This window comes from Periophthalmus magnuspinnatus, chromosome 23, assembly GCF_009829125.3.
Source record: "Periophthalmus magnuspinnatus isolate fPerMag1 chromosome 23, fPerMag1.2.pri, whole genome shotgun sequence".
Taxonomy (NCBI): Eukaryota; Metazoa; Chordata; class Actinopteri; order Gobiiformes; family Gobiidae; genus Periophthalmus; species Periophthalmus magnuspinnatus.
In genome coordinates this window covers 1904758-1929988 of record NC_047148.1, presented here as the reverse complement: position 1 = coordinate 1929988, position 25231 = coordinate 1904758, and the positions used below count along the sequence as shown (strand labels likewise).

The following is a 25231-nucleotide window of genomic DNA, read 5'->3' as shown; positions in this document are numbered from 1 at the left end:
TTGATAAAGTGGAGGTTAAGACTTTCATCAGTGGACCTCTTCCTAGCATAGACAGAAGGAAGATGAACAAATTTACCCGGCTGCTTCAGCTGAACACATGGCTGTTCAACACGTGTGTGGTCAGAGGATTGCACTACATTGAGAAATTTGATCTGTTCTGGAAAAGAGAGGACCTGTTCAAGGGAAATGGCCCGCACCTGAGCAGAGGTGGAGTAAGAGTGTTGACGGATAACCTCCTCCACGCTCTGAGGTACTGGCCTGGACAGGGTCCTGGGCCAGTGAGAGAAAAGAGGAATGAGCGTTCCTCTTTTCTACTTCGACAATGTTTAAATCCAGGCTCAAAACAGTTCTGTTTAGCTGTGCATACGACTGAACATTTTTTATTCTGCACTCTTCTCTTTTAATGGTAATTCTATGATGATTATGTGTGATTATTTATGTTTTGATTGTGCTATACAAATAAACTTGCCTTACCTTATGTTCTGGGGCTGCTTTGCTGCATCTGGCACAGGGTGTCTTGAATCTGTGCAGGGTACAATGAAATCTCAAGACTATCAAGGGATTCTAGAGAAATGTGCTGGCCAGTGTCAGAAAGCTTGGTCTCCATCGCAGGTCATGGGTCTTGCAACAGGACAATAACCCAAAACACACAGCTAAAACACCTAAGAATGGCTAAGAGGAAAATATTGGACTATTCTAAAGTGGCCCTCTGTGAGCCCTGACCTAAATCCTATTGAGCATCTTTGGAAGGAGCTGAAACATGCCGTCTGGAAAAGGCACCCTTCAAACCTGAGACAACTGGAGCAGTTTGCTCATGAGGAGTGGGCCAAAATACCTGCTAAGAGGTGCAGAAGTCTAATTGACAGATAAAGGAATTGTTTGATTGCAGAGATTGCCTCAAAAGGTTGTGCAACAAAATATAAAGTTAAGGGTACCATCATTTTTGTCCAGGACTGTTTCATGAGTTTATTTTTTTTAATAATTCTGTTGAAGCATGGTCGAAAAGCAATGCCTGACTTTCATTGGTTAAATTTTATTGATTTTTTAATTTATTATTACTTTTGTCAGATTCAAGTTATTTCTGTGACCATTGTAAGTTTTTCTTTCATTAACCGACAGGTACCAACAACTTTGCCCAAGTGTGTATATAAACACACATATGCTTTTTTCTCACTGTCTGACATGAAATCTGACTAAACTTTTATGTTTAAGGTCAATTAGGATTACCAAAATTATGTCTATTTGCTTACATGCCAGAATAATGAGAGAAGGATTTTTTTAGACAATTTTTCATAATTTTCTTCAAAGTCAGACGTTTACATACAGTAAGATTACTATGCCTTTAAACAATTTGGGAAAACTTAGATGATGATCATGTCTTTGGATGCCACGCCTTTGGGAAGCTTCTGATAGTTTTATTGACAACATTTGAGTTAATTAGAGACACACCTGTGGATGCACTTGAAGGCACACCTGAAACACACTGCTTCTTTGTGTAACATTATGGGAAAGTAAAAAAGAAAAATTAGCCAAGATATCGGGAAGAGAATTGCACGAGTCTGGTTCATCCTTGGATGTAATTTCCAGATTCCTGAACGAGCCCCGTTTATCTGTTCAAACTATTATATGCAAGTATAAACTCCATGGGAATGTTCAGCCACCATACTGCTCAAGGAGAAGGGTTCTGTGTCCCAGAGATGAATGTGCTTTGGCCTGAAATGTGCATATCAACCCAAGAACAAAAGCAAAAGACCTTGTGAAGATGCTGGCTGAAGCTGATAAGAGTGTGTCATTATCCATAGCGAAACGAGTACTGTACTGACATATGCTGAAAAGCCACTCTTCCAGGAAGAGGTCATTACTCCAAAAGAAACATAAAAAAGACAGATTATAGTTTGCAAATGCACAAAGGTGTGCATGTTGTGTGGTCTGACTAAAATTGAACTTTTGGCCATAATGAGCACTGTTACGTTTGGAGAAAAAAAGAGGGAGGCTTGCAAGCCTAAGAGCACCATCCCAACTGTGAAATACAGCGGCAGCATCATGTTCTGGGGTTGTTTTGCTGCAGGAAGGACTGGAGCATTTCACAAAATAGATGTCATGATGTGGAAAGAACACTGTGTGGAAATACTGAAGCAATATCTCAAGACATCAGTTATAAAGTTAAAGCTAGGTTTTCCAAATGGACAACGGTCCAAAGCATACTGCCAAACTGGTTACAAAGTGGCTGAAGGATAACAAAGTCAATGTTTTAGAGTGACCATCATAAATCCCTGATCTCAATCCTATTGCAAATGTTTGGGCAGACCTGAAAATTCATGTGCTCATTCAAGAGCAAGGTAAATGAGCCACACCAGTTCTGTCAGGAGGAATGGGCTAAAATTTCTGCTAGCTATTGTGAGAAGCTTGTGGGAGGATATCCAAAACATTTGACCCAAGTCAAGTTTAAAGGCAATGTTACCAAATACTAATGAAATGTATGTAAACTTCTGACTTTGGAGAAAGTAATGAAAAATTGTCTAAAGAATAATTCTCTCAATATTCTGGTATTTAGCAAATAGAAAATCCTAATTGACCTAAAAAAGGAAATGGTTAGTCTGATTTCATGTTAGACAGTGAGAAAAAAATGCAAATGTGTCTTTTTATATATGGAGCATGTAAACTTCTGGTTTCAACTGTATGTTTTTGAGTATAACATGGCAAAAAGCTCACAAGAATCAATTTTGTGTAATATAGGACATTTAAGTTTCTTGGAGCCAGATCACTTTATGAGTTTATCATGATACATGCAGTAAAAAAGAAAGAAAAACACTGAATCAAAATATGACATCACCAACAAAAACATAGCTATATCATTGAATCACCCAGCCCTTTTTTGATCTCATAAAGCCCAACTTTGTCACCACATGAAAGTAAATTATTACTACTAATCCTGATCTAAGATGTAATGTATATTCACTATGATTAGCAGCCTTTTCCCCAATAGCCATAAATAACTTCTCCATGGAAAACAACATTATTTTATTTTAGTCAGTTTTTTTGGCAAAATAGTTACACATTGGCACACAGAAATACTGGCTTCACCTGCCCATCAGACAGAGACATAACCAACCACACCAATTTCAAAATAAATAGGTTTTAGGTATTCTGTTATATCATACATCTTGGCTTACGTATCCAAAACTAAGATAATAGACTAATAATAAGAACATTCACCACACAGAGGGCTACAAGTGTTATGGTTTGGACAGTGCAGGTTTATGGACCACATGTGCTCTGTTGTGTGTCTGGTTTGTGTGGTGGTCTTCGTGGCTCCCACCGGAGATTTGACACCACCAAAGTGTCTTATGTGGAGATCTAAAAAAGGTTCTGACCAGTTTAAAGACAGAGAGGGAGAGAGGAGAGAGGGGGGCAGAGGAGAGGGAGAGAAAGAGAGAGAGAAGAGGGAGAGACAGAGAGAGTGGGGCAGAGGAGAGAGAAGAGGGAGACAGAGGAGGCAGAAGAGACAGATAAAGGGAGGAGAGACAGGGAGAAGAAAGCGAGGGGGGAGAGACAGAGGGCTGTCCCAGTTAAAACCATTACATAATCGGAAAAGGAAGATCCCTTTTCACTCCATTAAATCTGCCCTGCTCAGTAAACGTCTCCACTTCTCCTGTTTTAGTTCAGACCATCAGCATCCCATGGTCACAACTTATAGTGTCATAGTCATACAATATCGCAGTGCAGTTATCAAATCGCAAAGGTAATTATTTCGATAGAATATCCTCTGCAATGAACAAAAAAAATGTTGTAGCTGTAGTTTAGGCCTCTACAAACATGTTGAATCAAAATTGCAGTTTGAAATGTCATAATTATACAATCATTTACAATTATTTAAGTAACATTTACGTCATTTTATCATGGAAAAAATGCTTACCCTGTAGTTTAGACCTCCACAAACATTACTAAAATGTATGGGTGTCTTGTATTATTTAGTAGTTAAAATATGTACTGTGAACAGGATCTTGTTTTGAAATATCAAATTGCATATCTAATCAAAATCATATTTATATACTTTTCATTCTAATTTTTCTCCAAAACCATGCAGCCCTATATAGAGGCTTTAGACATTGTATCTGTTTTGACTTGATTCTATGCTTTTTTCTTAACATTGGACAGATAAGATCAACAGGAAATTTGAGGAGACAGAGAAGGGGTGTGAAGTGCCAGAGGGGCCCCTTACTAAAAACAAAACTCATTTGATGCTATGTGCACCATATAGCTTTAAGTGGACAGGCCTATTTTACACAGGCAGCTGCTGATTAGCAAATCTCACTTACAAAGGCTGTGAGCCACTCGGGGTAAAAGCAACACAAAATACATTATACACAAGTGGAATACTGTAATAAGAGAAATAATAATATGTAGAGTATGGTTGAATAATATGACAATGAGCAACTTTTCACACCATCTTAGGTCTATATTGACAAACTAAGACTGAAGTCTAGGACTGAAGACTAAACATGGCCTAAATGGAACTGTAACAGTTCTTCTTGAACCACAGTTTGAGAAGCAATACTTTTGGAATGTAGTTAGTTCAATTGAATGAGTTAAAAGGCAAGCACAATCCCAAATTAAAGCCGCAAGTGGCATTGAACAACCCTCGCGAGCCGTGCTCCACATTCGGGCGACCCGGCACTCCCTAATGGTGGCACCAACGCGCCACTTGCCTCTGTTTTATTGTGGCTTTTGGGCTGCACTTGTCATCAAACAAAGTCAAAAGACATTGGAAGCACTGATGCACAAAATACAAAAGCATGGGGTTTTGAGGCATCGCCAAAATACAAAGTTGGCCCCCCAGATGTTTTTTGACAGTGACGACCTGAAGAATCATTGTGCCAAATTTCACGTTCTTCATTAAAGGTAATAAGTTGTTATAAGACTTTGAAATGTACGAGAATTTGGGAATTTTCCCATTAGGATAACAAGGGCTCTTTCGCACTTCACCATGGCAACGCAGTTAAAGCTAGGACATGGGTGCAATTTACTTTTTTGATCGAGATCACATGAAGAGTCATTGTGCCAAATTTCACATTATTCTATGATACGAGATGGGTCTGATTGAATTTATTGATTGGGATAACCCAATGGAATTTTGTGTCCAATTTGGTACCATTTCGCACGTCGGGATCACTCACTGACTCATTTTAGCAGTAATAAATATGGCCCATGCCTGTGAACATTACGTGGTGAACCCCAACACCAGAAAGGTTACTACATTCTTAGAAAATTCCCATATATCCCTATATATAAATATAAACAGTCAAATATATAAATATCTCTACCAAGCACTGGAACAGCTAAATTGGAACAGCTCTTGCTGAAAGTAATCGGGAAAACGTGGAAAGTCATGACTAATATTGGAATGGAACAAGCCGACAAATCAAACTTGAGTTAAATCCAGTTGAGAGAAAAGCACAGATATCTGCAAATGCACAAAGCACTTCTCTGCATGTTTTTCACAAAGAAAATAGTCTGGATTTTCACTAAAATAGGCTGAAATATGTCTGTCAGTGATGCCATGTTTGTTTGGGTTTGACTTCGACTTTGCCTTCACCACAAAACTCCATGCTGCTCTGTCAATGGTTTATCCGCCCAATTGACCTTACAGTGTGAGTCTCTGAAGATCTTTGTAAACTCACAAATATAACTCCAGAATCCACCTTGCTGTGCAAGGTTGCTTAAACATATTAACAAACAAAAAGTCTTTTAAGAAATATAAACACTCATTAGCCCAAAGCCTCTCTGTATACAAAGTAACCACAGGTCTACAGTTATGTGCATTTAACAAGCACAGCTCTCCACTATCCCCCTGTACGCTATAAACACCAAAAGTGGATTACTCAGTGGTTGCAGAACAGAGGCCAAACATCTCTCTCATGGCCGATTTTCTTAGCGTGTGGTTATAAAAATAAATAAAGGGCTTTTGGATTTTAAGTTCTGACATAGAAACCTAAGAAGTTGTAGTGATAGTGAGCAGTGATATGGTCATGCTTTGGTTTAGCAGCTGAAACATAGAGCCATAAACAGACACTGGCCACGATCCAAGCACTGATTTGTGTGGGGGATGAGGGGTTGTGTTACATACAGGCTTTGGGGTTAATTTGTTCCAGATGAAGCTCTATTATTGCTTAGAAAGACATGTCTTGTTACAACAAGACATTAGCCCAGTTTCAGCATGCAGTTTTGTTTTATTCATCCATAGACATCTGCAGGAAAAAAATGTTTTCAGCAGTGGGTGACAACAAGACACATTTCTGATTATCTGGTATGATCTGGTAGTTTAATTATTGTTTGGTAAGTTACTTTTAATTTACATAAAAATATAATCAATTATTTAAAGGTGCTCTTTGTAACATTTCTGATTGAGTGTTGTCCATGGAGATGTCTTTTTCTGTAATGTTCCACAGTATGGTTTTAAAATTGTCTATCTCCATGGACATAAGAAGGTGACCCCACTAAGCCAAGTAACAGGTCAGCTGTCAAAGACGGTATATTAGTAATAAAAACACTTAAATGTAAATGAATAAAGGCAAGAATTATAAGTTTAATGCCATATTGTAGAATGTTTCAAGCAGATGGTGGACCGTTGACCAGAAAGGTTACATGAAAAAAAAAAAAAAAAAAAAAACACTTAAAAACTTAATCTGAAGACCACTTCGCCTCTCACAATAATTATTTCAATTCATCACTTTTGAAACAATATATCACTTTTTATTTTATTTTTTATCATGACTGGCCTATCACCCACTGTTTATGACAGGTTACCACAATGATAATGGGAGAATAATAACAAAGGGCATGTATGTAAGGATACAGGAAGGGGTCCTCTACATAATTCTCCAAGAAGCTTCCTGAATGACTCACAATAAAACATACAATATAGCCGTGTCCCAATTCAATGGCTGCAGCCTTCAAACAACCCCCACGGAGCCGCTCCCATCACCCAGAAACAGAGACATGCTACTAATGCTAACATTAATGCTAACAACACATACTACGCATATTACACACATTGATCGATTAAAAAGATTATGCTCTAGTAATCAAATAGTCGGACCATGAGCCCAAGATATTATAATAAACCTCTTATGACTAAAAACACAAAAATTAAAGCTTGTGTAACTTCTATAAATATGACCAATTTTACAATGTTCTTGTAATAAAATATCCTAAATTACCTTAAAGTTTCAACTAAATAATTTAAATTCTCAAAAAAGGATTTTGATATTGACAAAGGAATACATAAATGTAAAGGTTTATAATTAGTTTTTGTCATTAGGTCAGTTTATAAAGAAAGATTTTGTTATGACCCGGGTGGATCAAACATACACATGGGGACAAAATAGTTGGTACCCTTAGATTAATGAAAGAAAAACTCACAATGGTCACAGAAATAACTTGAATCTGACAAAATAAATTCTATGAAATTTAACCAATGAAACTCAGACATTGCTTTTCAACCATGCTTCAACAGAATTACTTAAAAAATAAATTCATGAAACAGGCCTGGACAAAAATGACAGTAGCCCTAGAAAAGACTGAAAATAATGTGACCAAAGAGACATGTTAATCCAAGGTCCACTAATTAGCATCACAGGTGTCTACAATCGTGTAGGAAAACTGATGACAAGTCAAAGAGACGGATAATACGAATGGTAACAAAAGAGCCCAGAAAAACTTCTAAAGAGATGAAAGGTGAATTTCAAGCTCAAGGAACATAAATGTCAGATCATACCATCCATTGTTGTTTGAGCCAAAGTGGACTTAATGGGAGAGGACCAAGGAGGATATCATTGTTGAAAACAAAATTAAAGCCGCAAGCGGCGATGATGGCCCTCACCCCCCAAGTGACTGCCACTGCCCCCACGCGTGGCAATCGCATTATAATGGCGGTCCACACCATTGAACCGGCAAACTCATACATAATACAGGTATGGTGAAATTTACTTTTTGGTATGCTTCGAGGCCTACAATTATCTCCCCAGGTTTCGTGCCAACCACACAAAGTTGTGTCTTTTACGTGTGCCATAGGGGGCACTATAGAGGCCACTGGCCACATGCTCAATACTGTTCTCTATTCAAAGTCTTATTTTGCATCAGTGGTTACAATTTGAGCTCTTTAGGCTCATCCATGTGTCCGTGAGTGGGAATCAAAGAAACAGGAAATTAAGTCATAGTTTGAAGGTGTGCTATGCATAAACCGTGAAGAATATCCTCGAAATGTGGATGATTATTGACAATCTACATCTGTACATGGAGTATGTGGTGTTTGAGCTCATTTGGATGAAAAACCAAGGACTAGATAGATTTAATTTGTACATTTGTGAAAGTGGTGTGGGAATTTCAATCCAATATGGCTGACATCCTGTCCATCATAGGGCAGTGCTTCAATTCCTTTTTATGTTTGTCCCCCCATGCTCTATCACTGTTTCGATTTTTGTGCATGTATGCAGTGATGGCGAGGGGCATTGTTCTTCCCAATAAGAAAAAAATGAAACCGAGGAAAAACGATGCCCCTTACAATCACTTCGTGAGTGGCAAGGGCCGATAAGAATAAGAAACCGAGGAAGAACAATGCCCCTCACCAAAAAGCCAGATTGGAATTTGCCAAACTACTATGTTGACAAGCCACAAAGCTTCTGGGAGAATGTCATATGGACAGAGGAGACAAAATGGAACTTTTTGCCAAGGCACATCAGCACTATCTTCACAGATGGAAAAATGAAGCATATCAAGAAAAGAACACTCTTCCTACTGTGAAACATGGAGGAGACTCTGTTATGTTCTTGGGCTGCTTTGCTGCATCTGGCACAGGGTGTCTTGAATGAAATCTCAAGACTATCAAGGGATTCTAGAGAGAAATGTGCTGGCCAGTGTCAGAAAGCTTGGTCTCAGTCACAGGTCATGGGTCTTACAACAGGACAATGACCCAAAACACACAGATAAAAACACTCAAGAATGGCTAAAAGGAAAACATTGGAATATTCTAAAGTGGCCTCCTATGAGCCCTGACCTAATTCCTATTGAGCATCTTTGGAAGGAGCTGAAACATGCCGCCTGGAAAAGGCACCCTTCAAACCTGAGACTACTGGAGCAGTTTGCTCATGAGGAGTGGGCCAAAATATCGGCTGAGAGGTGCAGAAGTCTCATTGACAGCTACAGGAATCATTTGATTTCAGAGACTGCCTCAAAAGGTTTTGAGTTAAGGATACCATTATTTTTGTCAGGGCCTGTTTCATGAGCTTTTTTTATATATATATAATTCTGTTGAAGCATGGTTGAAAAGCACTGTTTGACTTTAATTTGTTAAATTTCATATAGTTTTTATTTATTATTACGTTTGTCAGATTCAAGTTATTTCTGTGACCATTGTGAGCTTTTCTTTCATTAACCGAAGGGTACCAAAATTTTTGATCACGTGTGTATATACAGCAGCATTCAAACCTAAACAGTAGCTGGATACATTTACTAACACAACGCTGCCTGTGCAGTCGCTTCTAAATTGCAATAAGAGTAAACACTGTAAAACACTTCATAGGGTCTTATTGTGTATATATTATGTAAGATGTAGTTTGGACTTTTACCATGTTCTGAAGTGCACATGAGTTTGGTCCTATTTTAGCATTGTCTAAATTGCAATGTTAAAACAGTTAAAGGTGCACTGGGTAAATTTTCTGGAGGATTTGCCATTTGTCATCTATGGAGATGTTATTTACTACTATGTTCCAAGAATTTTCCACAGTATGGCATTTAACGTAACTATCTCCATATTCAATGAAGCAGGTGACACCACCAGGCCATGTTGAAAGTCAGATCTGTGGAGATGCAAGCTTGGTCACAGTAAGAAAGTATGTTTAGCAATAACATCTCCATGGAGACCAGAAGAAATGTTATAGTGCACTAAACTAACACTTTTGAAAGCAAAGTAATTTCGCAAATCCAATTATAAGTTAGCAGCTTGAAGTTATTGCAATAGTCAGAAGACTTGCTAGCCACAACCATTATCCAAAAAGCAACCCAAAATTGGAACGGTGACAGTGAGGGGGCAGAAATGGCTGGTTTGGACAACTCAATGATGCAATACACAAAACACACACACTGATACACACTAAGTATAGAGTTACTGAGGAGGTGCCTGTCTGTCTTAGCCATGAATAACAGAAAGAGAGGAGCCAGTGTCACCAGGGCAAAAACTAAAGCCACATCAACACTAGTTTTGTCATAGTCTATTTTAATGCACTGAGATGCAGGGGTTAAAACTGGTACAAACACAGGTTTATAGGGAGGGTAGAGGAGAAGGGGGCTGGGAGACCTAAAGGAAAATACGATCATTATAAGAGATTAGAAAATCAATAGAAAATGAGGATCTGGTGTTTACCATGACCAACTAACCACAAATGGTTGGATTTTTTTTTTTTTTTTATGCTTCATGACATCTAGTCTAACTTGTCAGCTCAAACCTTTGACTCTTTAGAATGACTGCTTAGTGGAAGAAAATAGAAATCCATTAACATAACCGGTGAAAGGTTGTTAACAGCTAAGAGCTATGTATACTGTTTTTGTGTCCTTGAGCAAAAACACTGCACCCACTAATTATGTGTTAGTGTTAAAGGTACGATAATAATAATTTGGATTGGTAATAGGATTTGGGTTGGTAATAATAGTGTTCCCTCATCACTGGTTTGCTCAAACTTGTACTTTGAATGATTAATGCATGTTTGAGTAATGCTGTATTCAGTTCTGCATTCAAGGAGAATGTGCTCATTCCACTTCCATGTATCACCTATCCACGCCAGCAGCTCTGTACAGAACTGTGTTTCTAATTTACCTTATTCTGAAAGTTGCTGTGGGTGCTGCATCACTAGGTTATGTTATTTTGCACGGGGCTGCCAATTATATTTTTGGGGCAAAACTTTTTCCCAAACCCCACAAAAAATTTTCTGAATGGGATTCCCAGTTAAAGTGGCCCCTGCATGATTTAGAAGCATTTACAGCAAAAGTGGGCAGCGTCAAATAGAGTCAATAAAAATTCAAACTCCAAGCCATGCACAAATTGACAACATTCACTGTTTGTTCCTGTGAAATGCCACTAGTTAGAATAAAATAAAATCTATTATATTCTATTGGTGGTTAACTAGTACCAAGTTGTAGTACGTATATGTGATTATTATAAACACGAGCAAGAAACTATAGTATGTATTTTTGAAATTCCACTAATACAAAAATAATTGCTTGACACTGTACTCACCATGTTAAAAATCTATTCATGATGGAATGTAGAACTTTATAATGAGTTTAATAATTAGCTATGTAAGAGATGCACCCACACACCTGTTAACTAATGCACGACAAAGTTATAAAAGGTTTATTCAGAAGGTGACAAGCTAAAATGGCTGCTCAAACTTCTGCCATCTTTTTTTTTTAAAAAAAGGACACAATTTTAGCTTTTAATTGGTCATAATTGCAGTTACCTGGTAGGGTTGTCACGACACTACAATTTCAAACTTGTTTCTTTAGACAATAGAATGTCTTTTACATTCTCTTGTAGCTTTATACCCATGTAATATCTCAGTCGTCCAGGTTCCATTGTAATCCATAGCCATATACTACCTATATGTGGTTTTGTAAGTGTTCTGATGCAGCTTAAGATCATTCTAAAGCTATTCAGGAAAGGTTATTTTCCTGTCCTGTGAATGTGGTATTGTTTGTATCAATACCAGCCCAAAAGTATCTAGATTTGATACTAGTTTTAGTATCAAAAAGTATCTCAATTTTGACAACCCTAGCACCTGGTTGAAATCTGTGTACAAACTCTATGGGCTAATTTCTTTGTAAAATTCAAATCAATTTATTTTTGTAAAGCCCCAAATCACAACAGCAGTTGCCTCTTATGGTGCATTCAAAACTGGGGCATCAAGGACATGCTGGACACCTCTATTTGGACGCCTGTACATTTGAGGGCAGACGCCTACGAGAAGCATCTTGGACACTCTCCAGATGACACGCATCGAGAGCGTCTGCGAATGTTTTTCCGGTCTTTTTGTGTACAATGGCAGACCAAGTTGAGAGAGTGTCTTTGGTGTATTTATTGCACAGAAGTCATCAACGGAGGCAATCGGCTCGGTGGTGGCGTGTCTGGGTCCATGATATAATTTATTTTAACTGATGAAACTCCCCAAACTCTGAACGTCTAGTTTGGCGGGTTTCATCAGTTGCTCTAGGAGCTCCGTCTGGATGACCACGGCTTCCAGCGGTACTTTTGTCTATCCCAGGCCCAGTTCGATGACCTGCTGTCTTGCATTGGTGCGCGGATAACATCCCAGGACATCAACTACAGGCGCTTGATTCCAGCTGCGGAGCACCTGTTCATCTGTCTTCGGTTAGCGAAGACAGATGAACAGGTTCTAAGTGCAATAATAATAACTTATTTTGTATTCAGGTATTAGCAATTAAAAGTAGCTTAGAAATGTGTTAATCATTTTGAGTTATCTATTCTTGCTACTGCAAATAAGTCTACTGTTGTTGTATTTGTGTGAAACCAGTGTTATAGAATATACACATAAATAATAATAATAATAATAATAATAATAATAAGAGCCACCCACTTAACTATAAAGACCTTAACATTGTCTATGGTTATGATTCATTATATTTATTTACTTAGCAAATATTAAGCTACCAAATTTTAAGATTGTATATTCTTGTGCGGTTTCTTGTTTGCAGGTACTAGCTGCAAACAGGTACAGGACTGTGCTGCTGACTGTGGCTTCAGGTTCATCACAATATTTCCATTCAAGACTGACCCTAATTACCAGGTTACACAGGAAAATTAATAAAACATACAGATTTACTTAACTCTTGTCTGTGCTTTTTTGATGTTTTATTTATGGTCTTCAATTGGTAAATGAGGTAAGCTTTTAGATATATAAATATGGTATACATTTTGTTGACAATTACTGATTAACAACAAAAATTACCTTACAAACTACATAGTAGTAGACAAATGGTGCATGATGTATAAAAAACAAACATTTTATAATCAAATTTATATATTTTATTTTACAAAATTACAAAATCAAAATTTATAAAACAAATATTAACAAAAAAAAAGTAACTATTTACATATTTTTGTTTATTATGAAAGGACCTTGTCTGGAGGAGGGGCGGGGGAAGTGAGGAAACATATGAAGTAGAGGAGAAAGGAGAGTCTGTTTCCTCCCCTGTAGAAGGTACCACTCTCAATCAACACAGTAGGCTCCAAATGTAAAGAAACTGCAGCGTTTTTATATAATCTAAATTTTCTTAGTCCTTACAATGAGGTGGCACCTTCTGCAGGAGAGGAAGCAGAGACAACAAAAAGTGCTCATTCTCCGACTGAGCAGGAGGAGGAGAAGGAGGTCAGTCCCAGTGCTACCAGTAGCTCTCTCTTGAAGCTGGAGGGCGATGACTCCATGGACCTCTTCTTTGGTCTCCTCCGTGGTGGGAGGCCTGCAAAACAGAAAGTGTTATGAGAATGACATTTAAACATTAGTTAAAAACAACCAGAACATATGCACATTTAATGGAAAATTTAAGACTGAAGTTGCACATTGAAATTCACAACAACCTCATACAGTGTTATAAAGCCTGACTACAACTTAATGCCTTTACACACCAGTGGGTGCAGCAGAAGGGCCACTCTGCCCTGAAGAAGCAGCAGCAGCAGACAGATCTAGGAGGTGGGAGTCCACTTGCAGGTTATTTCCAACTGGTTCTGTCCTGATAATAAAGAAATATTACACAGCAGTTATATTTTTGCTTTGTATATGTTATTGTACACTGAATTATCATTATTATTATTACTCAATTCCTACTCTTATTATTACAACATAGCATACTGAACGAAACAGACAGGTTGTGTGTACAGTTGTATGTACATAATTTTCCAGTGTCTTTGACTGTACTCAACTCCACTGCATAAATACATAAACTCATCAGCTACAAACAAGCGACAACAGCAACTTAATGATGCTAGCGTGGGCTAGCCTAAAGGCAGGCAAATATTTTACCACTCCAAAGTTATGATGACTTACCAGACACACCAAGCTCCACCAAGATCCTCCAGGCAAGGTCCTTTTTGTCCCGTTCTCTATAATATGCCAATGTCACATTATAAACTAGTGGGCACTGGCAAACGGCAACAACAAGTCTGTCCTCCATTCTCCGTGTTTGTGGCTCCTGGTCTTCCGAATAATGACCTCTCGATGTGACTGGAGCGTGGTCTCTGATTGGTTGACGCTGCGTGTCGAATGCCAAAAAGTTCAGCTTTTTCAACTTTTGGATGTGTGTCCAGAGCGTCTGACACCTGGACGCGCCACAAAAATGCAGGACGCCCTAGACGCGCGTCCACCATACACTTTGAATGTAAACTGGACGCCCCTGACGCCCCGGTGTGAACGCACCATTAGAGCTGAAAATCTAAATTGATTTAATCAACAGAAAGTTAGAAAATCAACAATGAAACAGAAACAACAAGCAAATTAATCAACAGAAAACAAGCAAATGATAACTATACCAGAACATCCTTAGATCCTTCTTCTCGACAAGCTCCTTTATACTGTAAGGAGCGGACTTACAAAAACTTAGTTATTAAAACACAAGTTATGTTTGCCATTTCAGCTGCATGGGGTTCAGAAATGGTTGGCAGACATTTTAAGTAAATATTGTACAGCATGTCAGCCCTGACTAAAAGCAATTAATCAAAGCACATGTGGGCACAATTACCCTTACAAATTGGGTGTAATGGCTGAATGACTTAATAAACCACAATAAACTTTATGCGGATGACGCAGTTTTTTATGCACCCGCCAAGACACCAGAGCAGGCTGCGGATGTTTTGTCCGCATGCATGGCTGAGGTTAGTCAGTGGCTAACTCAAAATAAGCTGACTCTAAATTTTGCAAAAACTGCTTCTATGTGTTTTTCTATTAAAAAAATAAATGTAGACCAAAGATTTCAAATAAATTTGCAAAATGATAAAATACAAGTAGCTAACGATTTTAAATATCTTGGGTTGGTCCTAGACCCCCAACTAAAATTAGATAAGCATGTTAAAAGTATAGCCAAAACAATACAAAGAAATCTAAATTGTTTTAAATTGATAAGGCAATATATTCCAAATCAGGCAGCCCTGCTGTACATGCATGGTATGATTTTTTCTCATATATCCTACTGCATGACAGCATGGGCCCAGGCAGCTCCCTCAGCCACAAAGCGCATTGGTTCTTTGTACAACGAAGCAATCAAAATTATGGATCGAAAGCCAATCCGTTTTCATCATTGTCACATCCTTAAAAAATATAATCTATTAAGTTTTGAAAGTTTTACTAGTTTATGTTTTCTTAAATTATGTTTTAAGTGTATTCATAATTTGGCCCCAGAACCACTCAGTACATTTATACAAAGACTAAACAGCACCAGAGTGACAAGAGGCACGATAAACAAGAACTGTAAAATCCCACAACGTAGAACCTCTTTTGGACAGTCTGCCTTTTCATATCAGAGCTGCAAACTGTGGAACTCACTGCCCACTGAAATAAAAAACATTTCTGAGTTGAAAATGTTCACCTCTAGGGTTAAGAACTGGCTGAAAATGAGTCAAAACTGTACCCACTTGTAAATAGGTAGTATGACAGTTGGTGAGTGAGAGAACGTGTGAGTGTTGAATGTATTTTTGGGCACTGATGTAACTATTTTAAGGGGCAGGTGTTTTAATATACTTTACATATTGGTGAATTGTGGAGAAGCCCAACCAGGGACGGGAGTTGAGAATTAGCTCTTGCTATAAACCAGTGCTTCTCAATTATTTTCTCAGCGTGACTGAGGTGTAATGAGGTGGCGCCTTAACTTATTTGGCTTCATACTGTCCGCTGCCAACATTTTCAGACACAGCAGACACCGGTCTGTCCTCGTGTCCCACCGGAGTCACGGTGAAGCCAAGTGCTAAATACGCTTCATCAGACTTCCTCGTCTTATTTTTCGGGTGACTTTACCTCCGTCTATATCCGCCTTTTTTTTCATCCCTGTTACAATGTTTTCCATAGTGTCTCTTTAGCAAAAGTGTTTCTTGTTCACTGCCCTGTGTCACGATCTGTTCGCTCTCTCCTGCTCTTTGCTGTGTGCGCGCTGCGTAGACGGTGCAGTACAGTACAGTACTACAGTGTCATACGCGGAGTCATCCGCGAAGTCATCCGCGGAGTCTATATATATATATATATATATATATATATATATATATATATATATATATATATATATATATATATATATATATATATATATATATATATATATATAATTATTATTTTTATTATTATTATTTATTATTATTATTATTATTATTATTTTCCTTCTGTTCTTTAACTGTGCGGTGCAATACTGTAATTTCCCCACTGTGGGACTAATAAAGGAATATCTTATCTTATCCCACAGGTTTGGCAGTGTTTAACACGTGATAGAGAGATTTGATTTGTACATTTGTAGAGGTCAAAACATTTTGGTTAATAAAAAAAAAACAAAAACTAAGATAAGATACTCCATGCTAGGATTGTTAAAAGTATCAAAACTCTAGACACTAGTCAATTTAAAAAAAATTAAAAACTAATGCAGAAATAGGACAAAACTACTAACATTAAAAAACTATTTATGCAGAAAATTGTAGCAAAAAATGACACTAGCTCAGTTGGTAGGGAGTTTGTCCAATGATCCAAAGGTTGGCAGTTTGAATCCCGTTAGTGTCTGTGTACACTGGTGTATGCGTGTGTGTGAATGGGTGAGTGGTTCCTTGATATAAAGTGCTTTGAGTGCCTTAAAGGTGGAAAAATGCTATTAAAACGAAAACAAAATAAAGACTAAATTAGGCTTTCTACATATAAATACGAAAAAATATCAAATCTTCAGCTAACTCACTCACTTCTCCTTTCCGCTGTTGTCCCATATCAATCCTTGTCTAAATAAAAGGACTACAGCCCTGTTACATACAATCTTTAATACCAGTTTCAATATATTTCTTTGAAAAGAATTAATTAATTAATTTGAATCTAGATTGCAATTTGCAACAGCAATGAGCAAATCACAAGACTGGAATTACTAAAGTAAGATCATTTTCACTGCAAAAAAAAAAAAAAAAAAAAAAAAAGATTATGTACAAAAACTGCTAACCCACTAGTTCAGACCTCTCCAAATATTTTTCAAAATGTACAGCGAGGCAAATAAGTATTTGAGCACCCTGTGATTTTGCAAGGTCTCCCACTTAGAAATCATGGAGTGGTCTGAAATTTTCATCTTAGGTGCATGTCCACTGTGAGAGACATAATAAAATAAAATTAAAATTAAAAAAATAAAAAGTAATAAAAAAAATCTGGAAATCACATCATATGATTTTTAAAATACTTTATTTGTATGTTACTGCTGCAAATAAGTATTTGAACACCTGTCTATCAGCTAGAATTCTGACCCTCAAAGGCCTGTTAGTCCATCTTTAAAAAGTCCACCTCCACTCCACTTATTATCCTAAATTAGAAGCTCCTGTTTGAGGTCGTTAGCTGCATAAAGACACCTGTCCACCCCATACAACCAGTAAGACTCCAACTGCTAACATGGCCAAGACCAAAGAACTGTCAAAATGCACGAGAGACAAAATTGTAGACCTCCACAAGGCTGGAAAGGGTTATGGGGCAATTGCCAAGCAGCTTGGTGAAAAAGATCCACTGTTGGAACAATTATTAGAAAATGGAAGAAGCTAAACATGACTGTCAATCTCCCTCGGACTAGGGCTCCATGCAAGATCTCACCTCATGGGGTCTCAATGATCCTAAGAAAGGTGAGGAATCAACCTAGAACTACATGGGAGGAGCTGGTCAATGACCTGAAAAGAGCTGGGACCACCGTTTCCAAGGTTACTGTTTGTAATACATTAAGACGTCATGGTTTAAAATCATGCATGGCACGGAAGGTTCCCCTGATTAAACCAGCACATGTCCAGGCCCGTCCTAAGTTTGCCAGTGACCATTTGGATGATCCAGAGGAGTCATGGGAGAAAGTCATGTGGTCAGATGAGACCAAAATAGAACTTTTTGGTCTTAATTCCACTTGCTGTGTTTGGAGGAAGAAAAATGATGGGTACCATCCAAAGAACACCATCCATACTGTGAAGCATGGGGGTGTTAGGATCGTGCTTTGGGGGTGTTTTTCTGCACATGGGACAGGACGACTGTACTGTATTAAGGAGAGGATGACCAGGACCATGTATTATGAGATTTTGGGGAACAACCTCCTGCCCTCAGTTAGAGCATTGAAGATGGGTCGTGTCTGGGTCTTCCAACATGACAATGAAACAAAGCACACAGCCAGGATAACCAAGGAGTGGCTCCGTAAGAAGCATATCAAGGTTCTGGAGTGGCCTAGCCAGTCTCCAGACCTAAACTCAATAGAAAATCTTTGGAGGGAGCTCAAACTCTGTGTTTCTAAGCGACAGCCGAGAAACCTGACTGATCTAGAGAAGATCTGTGTGGAGGAGTGGGCCAAAATCCCTCCTGCAGTGTGTGCAAACCTGGTGAAAAACTACAGGAAACGTTTGACCTCTGTAATTGCAAACAAAGGCTACTGTACCAAATATTAACATTGATTTTCTCAGGTGTTCAAATACTTATTTGCAGCCGTAACATACAAATAAATTGTTTTAAAAAATCATACAATGTGATTTCCAGATTTTTTTTAGATTATGTCTCTCACAGTGGACATGAACCTAAGATGAAAATTTCAGACCCCTCCATGATTTCTAAGTGGGAGAACTTCAAAAAATCACAGTGTTCAAATACTTATTTGCCTCACTGTACATTATTCTTGTATTAGTTTATCAGTTTATCTTTAAAATGTGAAATGTAGGGCCTAAATACTTTGACAGTTACAGCCTAGCAGCAGTATGACATGTTCCTTTATGAATAACAGCAGATTAATCTCCACTACAAAAAAGAATGAGTGACACATGTAGTATTCACTGATATGTCATGGATACAGAAGAAGCAGCAGTTAGAGCCTGAGGGACCAAAGACGTCAACAGTTCAGATTTCTGGATCTTGACATGGGTCTTCTGAATATTTGTGCCACCCCCAAGCTACTACTATTGCATCAGAAGAGCAATATAACAAGTTACGTTACGTGTAGGTCACCACTCCCTATAGCCTAAGGGTTAAATATTATGCAAGAGTAAAGTGAAGGTATGACTGTATGGAGGGAGGGGAAGAGATAATGTCATGCTGTACATCTGCCAGTGGAGTGTCTTAAGAGGAATAGATATACAGAGTACAGAATGGTAAGCTATTACTAGGCTTCAGATAATATTTGATACAAATAGGGGAAAATAAAATAAAATACAAATAAGTGTTGTCATGAAATTTGTTGTAGGGTTTAGTTACTAATAGAATTAACATTGATTTTCTCAGGTGTTCAAATACATATTTGCAGCAGTAGCATACAAATAAATTATTTAAAAATCATACAATGTGATTTCCAGATTTTTTTTTTAGATTATGTCTCTCACAGTGGACAAGCATTTAAGATGAAAATTTCAGACCCCTCCATGATTTCTCAGTGGGAGAACTTGCAAAATCAAAGGGTGTTCAAATACTTATTTGCCTCACTGTATATTGTGTGTAATCATTAGCATGGCTTCTGTGCACAGTTGTGGTTTTCCTTAGGCACATGGGTGGCATTGACCTATCAGATGCACTCATCAGCAATTACGATGCTTCACACAAAACAAAGAAATGGTTCCATTTTGTGTACATTGCCATTGTGAATGCATTCAGTCTCTATAAAGGACACTGCAGATCAAAGGGTAAAATCCCTATGCACCAAAAGGCCTGAAGAGAAACTCTTGTCTTGGGGTTGGCAGAGGCAGGAGCCATCAGAACACAGCAGGAAGAAGAAAGAAGAAAGCACGGAGAAGTCTTGGGTACATCAACTTGGGCAGTGACAAGACACACAGGGCAGGTTGAAGTGCAAGAAGTGACATGCCAAAACAGTGAAATGTTTAACCCACAATATATTCCCCTGTGCTTCAGCAACAAAGAGGCTGCTGTAATGAATTGCACACCAGCCATAATCATGTACAGTGTGTTTTCAGTTTGCAGTGTGTTTGTTTACATTTTGAAGTGTGTGTTTGTTCACTGTTTGCAGTGTGTGGTTTGTAAATATATATTTATTTTGACCCATACCACTTGTTTTGACTATATTTTACATATACAAATTTAAATTTTATATTGTGTTTTGATATGCTATATAAATTTACATCAGCAATAGAGCAGCTAGGTGTGCAGATAATGATTCAGCTAAGTGTAAGCTTTCAGTAGAGCCCTCACTGATGTCTGTGGGTTGAAGCATTCAAAAGTTATTGCATTTTTCCAAACATTCTCCAAATGTCTCCATTTGGATAGGTTTGGAGAGGTTTAGATCAATTTGGATACATGAAATGCCTGAATTTACTAATGATAAAATGTCATTTTTATAGATATTGTCCTCAAATTTGAAATGCGAGTGGTCAACAATATTTTTAGTTGAGATATAGCGTATTTTTGTCCCCAGCGACCTACTGCAGCTTTCTACACCTTCATTTTAACAAAAATATTTAGGCGAGGATGAGAAAAAATATTTTTTATGTGTGTTCCTAAGTGTATAAATGCTCAGCAGACAAACTTAGTGATTCTGACACCTGTGGGTAACACTATAGGGTGTTACCTTTACAACGGCCCCAAACTTGTGTATATACTATCATTTTAATTTGGAGAGGTCAGAACAAAGGCAATTTCACCAAAATGACCCAGAATTCTAAGGGATTAAACTTCATATAGCCTTTGGAGGTCATCAGCTGGGCGAATTTCAACCCAGGAGAGTGTGTTGTACATATTTGATATTTGCTGACTGCATCTAATTAGAAAACATTTTATTGTCCAATAATCAGGAAGTGCAAGTTAGCATGCTAGTTGTTCTTAGCTTTCCTGTGATGACAAAACACCGATCTGGTCCCTAAAAGTTGTGAAAAGTGCTTATAAACTCATTGCAGTGAATAATTACAATGACCAGAATGCATAAGGCAAGTGAGGAATAACTTTGGACCAATGCAAATCATTTCAAATGAACTAGTTCTGCCTTTCACATTTCAAACACAATAAAAATCACAGGTAGAGTGCCTTTAGGGGGGGGAAAAAAATCACTTGCAAATTTAACTATGAAGCCATAAAAATATTTCTTCGCCTTACTTCCTATAATGCAATGCTGGATTGTTGTACTAATTCCTGCACATGCCAACACTTTGTGAATGTATCCAAACTTAAGTCTTGTTGAAAAATTAAAAAAATTTGCCCCTTTTCTAGTCAAATCCTTCACATGTATTGTACACATGTTTCAAGCTAACAATGTGTTAGCTTACCGCAAACATGCAGCAAACTGAGGTCCATAAATATGTCAGAAAGAACCTGTTAAAGACTCTACATATTCAACTTGATTTTGATACTACGGGAATTCACTCAATACCAATTATGATACCACAATGAAGATATTTTCTTTAGGTCTTATATTCGTCCAACTGAACTGGACAGAAATGAGAGGAGGTGGAGGAGAGGAACATAAATAACTGACACCTCCTCTGTTCTGGGCAGGTTTGACAGTTGTAAAGACTTTGCACTGATTTGAACTCACAAAGGGAATGTCCTATAGTTTTTGCGTCTCCCTCCCACCCTACCTCTCTCCTTTATTTTTCCCTCCTTCCTTCTTGCCATCCCTCTCTTCATCTCTCGCTCTTTCTTTCTTCATCCCCACCCCCTCACTATTTTCACTATTCTCCATTCTCTTACCTCCTTTCACCATCGCTCTACTCTCCCTCTCTCCCTGCCTCTTTCTCTTACCCTCTCTCTGTCTTTCCCTTCTGGTCTGTCTCTTCTCTCCCTCATTCTCCCTCTCCCCCTTCCACTATCTCCTTTCTCTTTCCCTCTCGCTATCTTCCTTTCCCCTTCTTTCTCCTTTACTTCCCCCACCCTCTATTCATCTCTCCCTCTCTTTCTAAATCCCTATCCCTTATACGCATGTCCTCCCTCACTTTCTCTCCATTCTCTTTCCCCCTCCTTCCCTCCCTCCTTCCTTCCCTCCTTTTCTCCCTCCCCCTTTCTCTCCCTCCTCTCTGCTCTCTTCCTGCTCAATCAGTACAGGACATTAGATATGATGCATTGGACAGGACCTTTTGTTGAGGGTTTTTTCCTCCTCGTTTTGCAGTCCACTGTGTGTCATCATCGTTTAGCCAGGCACCTCTAGCAGAGCCCATAAATGGAACAGTCTGACCTGAAATCTGACCCACCAAACCAGGCTTAGACCACAAGACATCGCCGCCTCCATCTCTCCTCAAATTCATTCATATAGATATAGTTAGAGGTTGCTGAAAAACTCCATATGCAATCCATAGGTGATTTAGGAAAAAAAGGTGAAATTCAACTAGCACTTGAACAGAAAATGTACTTAGGACAATTTAAAGAGGATGTATAACACTTCTGTGGTGTATTAATTGTTAAAGGGTAGGGAAAGGTAACATATCAAGATCACGTTATTCTTTATTGTTTTGAAAATGCTATATTTGCCAAAAACAATGTTTGTAAATGTTTCATTAGTTTTAGAAGGTCGTTCTTCCCTTTGCTCCCAGTGCTAAGCCACTCAACCTTCAGAGCACTATCACAACACAACTGGCATGCATTTTGTATAACACCTCCTCTTTTAAATTTGGTTTTAGACATTGAAAAGAAAGTGTGACAGTGACAGTAACTTATGAACCAGGTATCTGAAAAAAGAAGGCCAATAAATAAAAGCTGAAATTATGAATCATGCCCAACTGAAACTATTGCAGTTTACACATCCTCGTTTCTGTGTAAACTCCGCACACCTGACTGGGCGACAGGTGCGTAGGAGGTAAAGCACAGCAAAACTAAAGAAAAACTCCCGCACACTGTCTCGCTCTTAATGCAATTTTATTCCATACAACGTTTCGGTCGCTCTGACCTTCTTCAGGTATGAGGACAGCCCCTTCCGCTCCCCTTATATAAATCAAGGGACCGCCCCCTATAGTTTAATCAACCAATAGTTGTAAGACACATGTATTCACAATCATACCTTTTGGGTTCCATACCTTTTGGGGGTGTCAGTTATGTCATTTATGTCAATTATGCTGTTTTTTACAAAAATTATAGTATACAGTATATATCTGCTATTTTTTTCTGATTGGTAATAATCATTATATTTTTCTGGTTATTATCCATGTATTTTAAATCACAAAAAACATTTGTAAAGGAAATTATGCACAATTTTGCAGGTGTTTTTTGGGGTCTGATTGTGAATACATGTGTCTTACGACTATTGGTTGATTAAACTATAGGGGGCGGGGTCAGAGCGACCGAAACGTTGTATGTAATAAAATTGCATTAAGAGTGAGACAGTGTGCGGGAGTTTTTCTTTAGTTTTTAGACAAGTTTACACATCCTCCCCACAAGCCCAGATGATTATGGACTGAGAGATAGAGAGGGAGAGTGAGAGGTGGACAGAGCAGAGAGAGAAGAGGCAGAAAGTTTTAAAAGAACAAAAATATAGAAACAAAAATCTAATCACATGGGAAAAGATCTTCATGACTTGAATTCATTTAGTTAGTTGAAAAGATAAGTGGTGATTTTAGTTGTTTGCTAAAGGTTTAATTTGTAGTTGCTACTTTTTTTCTGTATATTTTTTACATAAAAAAAATACTGAAGTCAATCAGAAAAAGATGAAACTAGTAAACTAGTTTAGGAACAACAGGTTAATTTATGTATTTTTTCCAATAAAAATGTGTTTCAATATTAATTTACTGAAGACACTTTTAATAATTTAACTTAAAAAATGAAGAAAAAGGAAATTCACTTCCTCCAAAGTCCAAACTCTGCTTCAAACCACATGCTTTTACTGATAGAGGATTGGCTCTCAATTAAAAGAAACTCAAGCTGACTGACAATTAGAAATTACTCAATCCGGGTTCAGTTTTGATTAATTACACAATTCTTTCATTTTAAACAAAAAAAGCCCAACAGACATATATTTTAATAGTGAAGACTCACCAAAATTACTATAAATTTTACATATCCATTTCCTTTTAAATAGAATTACAAGTTTAAGAGCCACAGAGATCATATTAAAGGGTCTTATGAAAGACTTGCAAGTATGAGTGTCACCAACCCGGAAGGGTTTGGTTTAATTTCATTTATAGCCAAGGCTAAAAGTAATTTAGCTATTTTCTTGTCTCCATGGAGATGTTATTGTTTTGCAAGGAATGTTCCACAGTATGATACTGAAGCTTATCATCTGCATGAAAACAAGCAGTAGATGCCACCAGGCAAGTTACTGGAAAGATCTGTACAATAAAAATACCTCTAATGGAATAGATGCAAGATAGATGTATTTAATGCTATATTGTGGAATATTCCAGGCAAAGTAATAACATCTCCAGATCCCCCACCAGAAAGGTTACATGGTGCACTTTTAGATAACAGCAAAACCACCTTTCCCGAAACATATCACTGCTCATCCAAGCCTCTTCTTCAGTTCTGAAGTAGTGAAAAGTCTTGAATTCTACAACTTTTTGTCCAGTTGATATATATATATATATATATATATATATATATATATATATATATATATATAAACACAACAGCTATGTTTATTAAATCAATGTTGAACTGCCAGAAAAATGCCTTCCACCACAGGCACTATATTCTACCAAACCAAGTAGGCTAGTAATTAGAAAAAATATGAATCTGTCAAATGCAAGTATTTTTTATTATTATTATTATTATTTTTAGAATTAGCCTATATAAAGATAATAATCTGCTTTTGCATAAAAACAAGAAAGGTCTCTTGCTTTAATCTCTCTCTCCATCTGTGTTTAGCTCAGTCACTACTACTCCCTGGACACCCCCCTCTCCTTCTGTATGTCTCTCTCTCTCTCTCAACCTTTCTCTCCCCCTCTTTTTCTCATGCATTCTCTAGTACAGGGGTCACCAACACAGTGAATAGCACAAAATAGCACAACTCAGTAAAGAACTGAATCTAAAATTGAATTTAATTATGTTGCTCTTTTTTTTAGAAT

General features: G+C 37.8%; 1 protein-coding gene and 1 long non-coding RNA gene across 4 annotated transcripts in view; both read right to left on the bottom strand.

The window, feature by feature from the left end:
• The window catches only part of wnk1b (WNK lysine deficient protein kinase 1b), a 172235-nt gene that overhangs the window by 117480 nt on the left and 29524 nt on the right, over positions 1-25231 (bottom strand). The window lies entirely within an intron of this gene.
• LOC129457384 (uncharacterized) lies at positions 10467-14256 on the bottom strand. The gene is made up of 3 exons (XR_008649219.1): positions 14115-14256; positions 13697-13800; positions 10467-13530 (listed from the first exon to the last, which is right to left on the bottom strand). It is a non-coding gene; the product is annotated as an uncharacterized LOC129457384 (long non-coding RNA).